Here is a 10,521-nt window from a genome sequence, read left to right on the forward strand (position 1 = left end):
GATAGCAGAGTAGGAGTAAATGAGTGGCACGCGCAGCCCAGAGTTCAGGAGATTCCCACCACTCAGGCCCCCTGGAGCCTGGGAAAAAACAAGCCCGAGTGATAAACAGTATCTGGAAATCAGTGTTCTCAAGGGTGTCTTGCTGGGGTATGTATGTGTGCCAAGTAGTTTGGGCTATTGATGACTTGGCCCCTGACTTCTATTTTATTCAAGTGACTAGGCCGATAATATCTGTGAGAGAAACAATGAGAGACACTATTTCTGGAGTCTTTCTACAGCCAAGTCCTAAGCTAACTAAAGCTTTAACCGTGCCTGGACTTATAAGCTTTCTGCCTTCAACATATCCTACTCGGTGACATCAGCATAAGTGGCAAGATGTATGGACACAAACCTTCCATTATCAATCTGAATAAAGTAGACTCTTTGTCTCCACTTTTGTAATGAGGAAACTAGAGCTCAGTACGATTGAGTGGCTAGGAATTCATTATGTGAAGCAAGCATTGCACTCACAGAGATCCAGCTGTCTGCATCCTTAGTGCTAGAATTAAAGGTATGCACCATCACCATCATGCTGGCCAGATAATCTCAGCCTTGAGACCCAAGTCCTCTCAGACATAGTGTCATCTGACTCTGGTATAATCAGGAGGAGATAATTGTCCTACTCTCTCTCTCTCTCTCTCTCTCTCTCTCTCTCTCTCTCTCTCTCTCTCTCTTTAACAATTTTTTCCCTAGGAAAAAACCTGAAACTATAATTAGTTTGGGAGTAAGAACAACACAGAGAGTAAGTTCACTCAACAGAGTCAGGTGGGAGGATAACCCATCCCTCTCAAGGATATGCCCAGATCCTCAGAGACCTTCCCCAGGGTTGCTTATATTATACTGGGGAAATAACTTTTCCAGTGGGCTTGGAGATGACACTCTGCTCTTTCCTGGTCCATAATATTTCTCTGCTGTTCTGAGAGATGACCTTCTGATCCCAGTGAAAGTATTTCTAGAATTTTGGGATCATTCTAGGGTGGCTTCGGGAAGGGGGGTGTGAGGACATGTGATAATTAGTTTCAATTGCCAAATGGATTGGATTTGTAATAGGTAACATGCCTCTGGGCATGTCTGCAAAAGCATTTCCACTGAAGCTTAACTAAGATAGAATGATGCATCTTGAATATAAGTGACTATATTCAATGACCTGGGGTATTGCATTGAAGCAAAACACTCAAGCAGAAGACCCTCCAGAATGCACCAGAGACCTGGGAGATTAGAGACTCTCAGGACTCAAAGGGAGGGACCTTAGATGAAATGACCGACAGTAGGGAGTGGGAACTTACAGAGCCCACCTCTAATAGGAAGACAGGGCATCAAATGAGGAAGAGTGGGGCCATCCCACAGTCACAACTCTGACCCATAAGTGTTCCTGGCTGAAAGAATTACAGGGTTGGAAATGGAGAGGAGCCTGAGGAAAAGAAGGTCCAGCCACAGGCCCAAAGTGGGATCCAGCTCAAGGGGAGGCCCCAAGGCCTGACACTATTACTGAGGCTATGAAGTGCTCACAAAAAGGGACCTAGCATGACAGCATTCAGGAAGACAGAACAAGCAGCTCAAAGAGTCAGATGCAGATATTTGCACCCAACCAATGGACAGAAGCAGCTGACCCCTGTTGTTGAATTAGGGAAAAGCTGAAAGAAGCTGAGGAGAAGGGCGACCCTGTAGGAGGACCAGCAGTCTCAGTTAATCTGGACCCCCGAGATCTCTCAAACACTGGACCACCAAACAGGCAGCATACAGCAGATGACATGAGGCCCCCAACACATACACAGCAGGGGACTGCTGGGTCTGTGTTCATTCAGAGAAGATGCACCTAATTCTCAAGAGACTGGAGGCCCCAGGGAGTTTAGAGGTCAGGTGGGCTGGAGGGTGGGGACATCTATGTGGAGACAGGGGGTGGGGAGGAGGTATGGGATGTGGAACAGTCAGAGGGTGGACAGTGGGGATGGGAATAAAATATGGAGTGTAAAAAATAAATAAATTTAAATTGAAAAAATATTATATATTAAATATATTGTTATAAAAATTAAATTATAATAATATTTTAATTAAAATTTTACATTTTAAATGTAAATAATTTAAATTTTAAAAACAGGGAAGCAAACAAACAAACAGGAGGAACTGAATTGAGCCCTGGCATGCGTCTCTCTCTCTATTGCAATGTGACTGACCAGTAGCTTCCTGCCGCTGCAACTGTGATTTTCCTGAAATGGACTGTAGCCCTTCAAACTGTGAGCAAAAAAGGCAAACCTTCCTTAAATGAAACTAATCATTGTCTTGGTCAGATAGTTTGTCACAACATTGAGAAAAGTAACCAATATGGGCATCTAGGCAAGTACTGTTTATAAAGAGGAGAAAAGACAGCTGGATCCTTTGCTAAATGCCATGTAGTTTCTGGCCTGTGTTTGTTTGTTTGCAGTCCAGGACTTGCTTGAAAGGAAAACAATAAGAGATACTAAAGCAAAGCACTTCTCTGATGTCTACAGCTCAGGTGAGGAGGATACTAACAAATCTTAGTTAAAGCAGCACCTTTGACCGTTAATAAGGGTTGCTGGGTAAAGGCTATCTGCACTCATAGTCTGACGTCTGACTATTAGGCCTAGCTTGTTTCATTACATTTATGGAATTATGATATGTGATTCTAGGACCTGCTGGCTCTAAAATTTTAGAACTCCTAGGATACCAGCTGTGTTTTTCACAGAATAAATCTGAAATATATATATATATATATGTATATATATGTATATATATATATATATATATAGATAGATAGATAGATAGATAGATTAGATGGATAGATAAAAGTGCCCACTATGGAAGTGCTCCCAATTCCAGCTTCCTAGCATGGAAGGTTCCAGCCACCATCATGTAGTTATGGCCTTTCTCCTTTTAGCCACAAGCACCCAGTCATTGATTTGGTAAATTTTACTATAACACAGTACCCTGTTTTGTTTTGTTTTGTTTTGTTTTGTTTGTTTAATTTTCTGAAAATTTGTTTATATTTTTTCTTATTTATTTCATGTATGGGTGTTCTGCTGCATGTACACACATATGCCAGAAGAGGGCATCAGATCTCTCTATAGATAGCCAAGAACCACCATGTGGATGCTGGGAATTGAACTCAGGGCCTCTAGAAGAGTAGCCAGTGCTCCTGAACTCTGAGCCATCTCTCCAGCCATTATTTCGTTTCATTTTGTTTTGTTTTAAAGACGTATGGCTTAAGATCTGGAGACTGTGCTGTCCTTACCTCATGACTGCTTGTGTGCTTGAACTCTGTGCATGAGTGCTTGCGTGCCTGATTGTCATCTTCCCTTCCAATGGTGGCCAAAGCCACAGCCCTTAAAGGAAGATTCTGACCTTGAGGGAGATCAGATAAGGTTTGGGTAAAAAACAAGTCCTTTAGCTCAAGGCCAGTTTCTGAACCATCAAAATGGGAGGGGAGAAAACCAAGTCACAAAGTCAACCAGTACTGCTTGGATCATTGTGGCTTCTCAGCCTTCAAGCCTTGTCTGAACTTTGGGCCACAATTCTCAGCTTTTTGATGTATACAGCCATCTAGAAGCCCCACTGGCACCCACAAGCTCAGCAAGTACAAACTGGCCCGTCATTTTTTACTATCACTCCTACCTACATGTGTTCCTTACCTCTACTGACAGTGTTACCACAGGCCCAAGCTGGAATGTGAAGAGCATTGTCACATTCCACCCCCTTGACCCAATGACACCCAGCCCTGTGGTTTCCACATATTGACATGTAAGGAAGCCATTGCATGTGACATTCTGAAGCGCCACCCCCCCACCCCTATTCCCCACCCCACCCCCCATCCCCCTACCTCCCCACTCCCCCAGAGTTTACTTCCTAGTTTGTCTCTCTCCTACCTTGATAGACAGAAACCTTCAGGGGTTCCTTGTTATCACTAAACAAAACCCTCTGTTGCCCAATGAAACTTTGAATAACTGACTCCTGCCACAATGTCCAGGGTTCCAGCATAGATGACAAATTACATCTTGCTGTTGTCAGTACCACTCCACCAAATCTACCCAAATAATGTGCATAAAGCTCTCACTCAAATAGCAGTGCTCAAATACTTAGAGCATCCCTTTCACCTTCCACCTTTTCCCTGACAATACCTTCCATCAGTCCATCAAGATTCAGATGACTTTTTCTCCCCCCAAAACAGGGTTTCTCTGTATAACTTTGGCAGCCTTGGAACTTGCTTTGTAGGCCAGGCTGGCCTTGAACTCAGATCTACCTGCCTCTGCCTCCCAAGTAATGAGATTCAAGACATGCACCACCCCAGCCTAGTTTATCTGACTTCTTTATGTATGAAACCTTCTGTACATTTACCAGAGGTTTGTCACCATCACTGTCCCATGAATCAGATATTATTATGGTTAAAAGACACGATGTTCTCCATAGCCATGTGTATCGACTGCTTGGTCCCAAGATTAGTCACATTTTGCCTTAGCATATGCCCAGAGTCCATGGAGCCAGGGACTATGAAGTGATGTCTTAAAGTTGTAAGCTAAAATAAATGTTTTTTTTTCCTTTAAGTTATTCTCTTAAATATTGGGATCACAACAACAACAACAACACAAAGCAACTAATCAAGGGATCCTGGAAACTGACATCTGATTTCTAAAAAAAAAATCTGCAAGGCCACACAGTGTTTAGTGGGCTCAGTTTCCCAGCAGGGAATCATTGATGTAGCAGTGAATGAAACGATCAGGATGAAGTTGGAGATACAATGGGAACTCATATAAAGCTTTATTTTCTGGGAATGAGGAACATTCTACTAAGGGAAGTCTTGGGCAAGGAATGGAGTTAGCTCATAAGAAAGACCTCATGTGCTGCAAATGGCAAGACTGTAGGAATATGAGTACTCAAATCCATTGGCCATTCACATTATGCCACCACTGTATACCCAGATGTGAGGCCGCAGGATTTAATGCTTGCTCTGCTGAACTTTAGTCTTGCTCTAGTCCAGTTTCTATTTGGCCTTCATATATCCATCCTGTTTAGAATGGTAATAATTACTGTGTTACTATATGTTAGAAGTCCACAACTTACTTTCATTTAGAGGGTATCTCAGCCAAGAGACTGGCTCGAATCTCCATAGAGACTCTGAACGTAGATTTTTGAACAATTTGGAACAACAAAGACTTTGTGGCCTCTTGGAGATTATCTAAATGTATTCGTTGTCATGAGACTTTGTGAGCTAAGGACAGAATGTTACAGTTTGAATACCCAGAACCCTTATAATTGTAAGTGTTTTGAACTCTTTGTTCCTAGCTGCTAACACTATCTTGGGAGTTTCTGGAAACTTTACAAGGTGATGACTATCTGGGGACATGCCTTTATAAGGTGTGCCCTAGGTCACTTTGGGAACATACCTTTGAAGATAACACTTGGAACTCAGTCCCTTTTTGTCTGCTCTTTATTTGCCATGAAGTGAAGAACACACTTCTACCACCTTGTCCATGACACTCTGCCCAAGTGCATGAAGCGAAGTGGCCACAGAATGAACCTTCTGAAACTTTGGGCTAAATAAGATCCTTCTTCTTTCCTGTCATTTCCCTCAGGTATTTGATCACCGTGGTGGGAGTCTAATGAATCCAGGTACATTCTGTTCCAAAATACCTATGATTCCAGGAGAGCTTATGTGTGTCTCAGTTTCTCCACTAGACAGAGTCCTCAAAGGTTTGCCCAGAATATGACTGAGTTCCTCCATAGTTTTCAGAACTTCAAACAGTAGCTGATCTGCAGTAGATACTATAATGCAGTCAAATAGAGGCAGCGCAGTCTTTGCACAAACTCTTCCCTCCATCTTCCATCCCATTTCTTTAATTTTGTATTTGTTTTTTGATTTTCAAGGCCACGTTATGTGGCCTAGGAAAACTTTCCAATTTATTGTATCACTATTATTATCGTTATTATCATTATTATTATTATTATTACTTTTGTTATTGTTATTTTGTACTTCTGAGATTAGAACCCAGAACCTGGCACATGCTAGGCAAGTGATCTAGTGCTGAGCTCCAGCCTAAGCAAGGCTGACTTTCCTAACACACTTCACTCACTCTTCTTTTGATTGTTTTCCTCTCAGCAATAAGGAAGCTGTAGCTTCTACAACAGTTGCTGACAACATAATTTTTTTTTCAGAGTCTTGGGGGTAATGTTATCACTCAAAATCCCTCCCCCACATATACGATGAGTCCTCAGCAGGGGAATTCCATATCTACGGTTGTAGCTGTTGCCAACATAGCCTTTCCAGTTTGTAAACATTTATTTTTCCCCAATGAAGAGTAGCCTGGATCTGACTCACGGCCTGAGCTCCCTCCCACATAGCAGTATAACTCTTTAGCTTCTCCACTGCATGGAATGTTTAGTTTCACCTCAAGCAAAGAAGAGTTACCCAACTGGGCCTTTGAAGAGTTTCTTTTATCTCTTCCTGAAAAACGTACATACATATTGCACAACAGTGAGAACAAAATGCATGGGCGTCTATCTTTGCATTGAATCCAGGCAAGATTCTTCTAGAATGACTACATATAGATCAGTAAATGGACGTTCAGAGGATACTCTTTCAGCAGCCAGTACAGTCAGTTAAAATCATGAAAGAAGGCAACTTGTACATTTGGTACCAAATTCTGGCTCTACAGCTTACCGGTTGTGTAACCTTGGCTTTTGACTGCTAATCTGTAGAGCGAGGGAGATAACGCTTCCTACCTTGTGGGTTGTGAGGACTGCATGAGTCAATTGCTGGCAGTGTGCTTTCTCAATGCCGTGTATTGTTATGATTCCCCCATCCTCCCTCAAGTCCAAGATCCCTATCTTTCCGTTATTGTGCTAAATCACAGAAAATTCCATGGGGGCAGCTGAGAGCTCACCAAATAAAACTTTCGACACTTGTGATATAAGCCAAGACAAGTAATCGGAATCTAAAGGAAGAGGATGCCAGATAAAAATGAAGGGACAGATACCTTCATGAGGGCTAGCGTTAAGTGATCCTCTAGAAGAAGATCTGCAAGTTGTAAAGGTAAAATAAGACCAAGGCCTCTTCCTCAAGGCTCCCAGACTCTGACATTGCTAAGGACATGGGTATCAAGCAGTCCTGCCTCGGGGCAGCAGGTGGTAGGAAATGCCATTAGAGAAAGGGATTCAGGACTTTAGAAGTCAACAGCACTTTCTGCCCAAAGTAGTTTCCAGATGGACCTTGAGAAAATGACTCGTTTGCTCCCAGTCAAGTCTGTGATTCTTACATCATAAGGCTTCATCATTCAAATGTGAAGCATTTCAAATAAACCAGAGTAGGGAATCGAATGAGTTGATTTCATAGGCATTTATCTCATGGATAAATCCTATTGTTTAATTGTTTTAGTTCTACCTCATGAATCCATAAGTGTCTTGCATTTTGCTTTCCGTGATGACTTTCAGTAAAAATTTGGGGTTTGAACATTTTTACTCAAACAGGATCACACTACCAAAATGGATGCTGTCATTCAGCAAACAGAAAATAGCTGCGTTCTCGCTCTGGCCTAACAGGACTATGAAGTGGTGTTGATAATCTAGCAAAAGGTTATTCCCAGATGGCATGTGAAATACATACATACTTTTATATCTGTTGCTTTTCTCGTCACTGACAACAAATATTTGACAAGAAGCAGCTTACAGGAAAAAGGATTTCTCTTAACTCACAGTTATGGTGAAGGACTCATGGAGGAGGGGTGGTCATGGAACAACTTGTTACATTTCCACCAATTTGGAAGTAGAGACTGCAGAAACAGAACCAGAAATTGGGCCAGGCTGTACAGTAAGGCCCACCTGCTCTAATGACTTATGTCCTCTGGGTAACCGTCTCTCTCAAATTGTCCAAGATTCTCCACCATCTGCCTGAACAGTGACACCAACTGGGGACTGAGTGTTCAAACATTCATCATCAAAAGCTTAAGTTTCCAAAAGCCAGATTTTCCTCATACAGTAATTGTCTTTCTATATTGTTCATCAGAGAAACATTAATTTTTTTAAAAAAATTATGTATATCAGTGCTCTGCCTGTATGTATGTCTATGTACCATGCGATATGCCTGTTGTTTGCAGTGGCAAGAAGAAGGCAGGCATTGGATTTCTTAAAACGGAAGTTATGGAGAGTTGTTAGATCCCATGTAGTTGCTGAGACTAGAATTTGGGTCCTCTGTGAGATCAGCCAATGCTCTTAACTGTTAAACCATCTCTCCAGCTCTATGAAGCTGACTTGATCATTGAAAATGTACACAGACTACGTATCATACTTTCATTAACTTCTTCCCCCTTGTCCTTCATGTATTTATTATGTTTTGTCTCTTCTCCCTTGAAAGTAAATAAACAATTATCTTTTTGCTGTTTTGTTTTGTTCTTTGAGACAGGGTCTCTCTACATAGTTGAGGCTGTCTTGTTACTCAGTATGTAGACCAAGCTGGCCTCAAACTCACAAGATATCTGCCTGCCTCTACCTCTGCCTCTCTGCCTCTCTGCCTCTGCCTCTACCTCTGCCTCTGCCTCTCTGCCTCTGCCTCTGCCTCTGCCTCTGCCTCTCTGCCTCTGCCTCTGCCTCTGCCTCTGCCTCTCTGCCTCTGCCTCTGCCTCTGCCTCCCAAGTGCTGCCATGAACCACCACGAGTGGCAAATGATCTTCTCCCTCCCCCCGCCCCCGTGTCTGTTTCTCTCTGTTTCTCTGTTAGAAGGAACATGGTCTCTTGACCATATTGCCCAGTATTCATTTTAACCTTTTCTATATTTTGTTTGTTGTGCTTCATATTCTTCTCTTGTAGCCTCATATTGTCTTTCCTAGCCTTTTCTTTTCTCTGTCAAAACAGTCACAAAATGGAATTCCCATTTCGAGGTGAACATAAGAGATGGAATAGCTGTTATGAAGTAAAGGTGCCCTATGAGCTCTCTGTGGACAATTCAGCATCAGTTCAATGCCAGGCCAGCTTGCCAACAGGCTCAGATGACTTGTGGCAACCTCTTGTTTGGATATTAAAGCCAGAGACATCCCAGTTCTCTGTCTGTACAGGTTTTACTCTTCTGGGTGAACTGCTTCATCATTTGGATATTTGGGGACTTTGCAAATACATGCCCAGGACTTTAGCACTTCTGGAATCAGTGACACACCCTAGCTCAAACAGGAAGAGCATTATCAGGAGCAGGCCAAATGCAGACAAAAGTGCAGCAAGGATTAGCATCCAAAGCTCTTAATGACAGCTGCCTTTCAGGGACTTCTGGATGGTGGGCAGGTGGACTAAAGGGTTAGGGAAATGAATGGTGGAGGAAAATGAGGGCTTCGGTGTACTATGGCGGTTTTCTGTGTAAAGATCAGCCTAGTTAAAGACTAGGTTTTGCACTAGGAAATCTGTGAGATTATGAATGGGCAGATTGTGGCATGCCAGGTATGTTTTCAGAGGAATCTGGATTTGTTATACTGACTCCAAACAAATAGGGAAGCATACCGACAACTCACACAGCCAAGCTATGACCAGACAGATATGTAAATGGAAGTCCTATTGAATTTCAGGTTTCTGTATCTTTACTTCAGCTGAATATTTCTATAAAGCAATGTCAAAACTTCAGCCATTTGCCTAAATGTCAGGTAACATGTGTAACTTAAAAGATATGGAGCTGCTATATTGGCTTGAAACCAAACTATGCTGAGTACTTAAGAAAAGTCGTCCATTGTTGTCGTCCCCCGCCTCGCCCCCCCCATCCCCGCCATGAGGACACTTCCAAGGCAAGCTGTGGGTGTGCGACAGTGCTGCAGTGCTGGGCGACAGTGCTGCAGTGCTGGGCAAGAGGCAGAAAGTGCTTCGGTTGTGAGATCTTCTCTGTGGAGCTGGATATCAAATCCAGGGCCTCCTTTATGTTCATCAAATACTCCCTCATTGAACTGAAGGCTCGACCCTGGCCCTTGGATTTCTTCATTGCTGTTTCGTGACAGGGTCTCACTACTGGCTCACAATGGTCTGCAACTTGCTACCTTCCAACAGTCCTCCTGCCTTTGCCTCTCCAGTGCAGGGAGTACAGTGCTATGTCTCTATGCCCAGCTTGCTTCTCAGACTTTTAATGGGAGCAGAAAGCAATAAACTGCAGATGAATTAGAAGGCAGGAAACACCTAACTGCTTATTTATACACAGCAGACAGCAATACCTCAAAGTTATGTTCAAATAATTTTGCTACTCTAGCTTTCCAAGGCATTGCTTCGATTGGTCATTTCTCACGGTTGTCAATGCAGTTCTATTTGCCTTTGTTCAGTCTATATAATACAACATCATGGATAAACAAAAGTTTAAGCCTCTCAAGCTTCTTGCCCCCAAACACTGGATCCCATTAGGGTCTAGAATCCAGCTTCCATCTTCTTTCCACTTGCATAGTAAATAATCTTCCTTTACCTTAGTGTCCTCTGCTGTTAAATGAAATAGAATTTATGTGAGATTTCAGCACCTCT

This window comes from Apodemus sylvaticus, chromosome X, assembly GCF_947179515.1.
Source record: "Apodemus sylvaticus chromosome X, mApoSyl1.1, whole genome shotgun sequence".
Lineage (NCBI taxonomy): Eukaryota > Metazoa > Chordata > Mammalia > Rodentia > Muridae > Apodemus > Apodemus sylvaticus.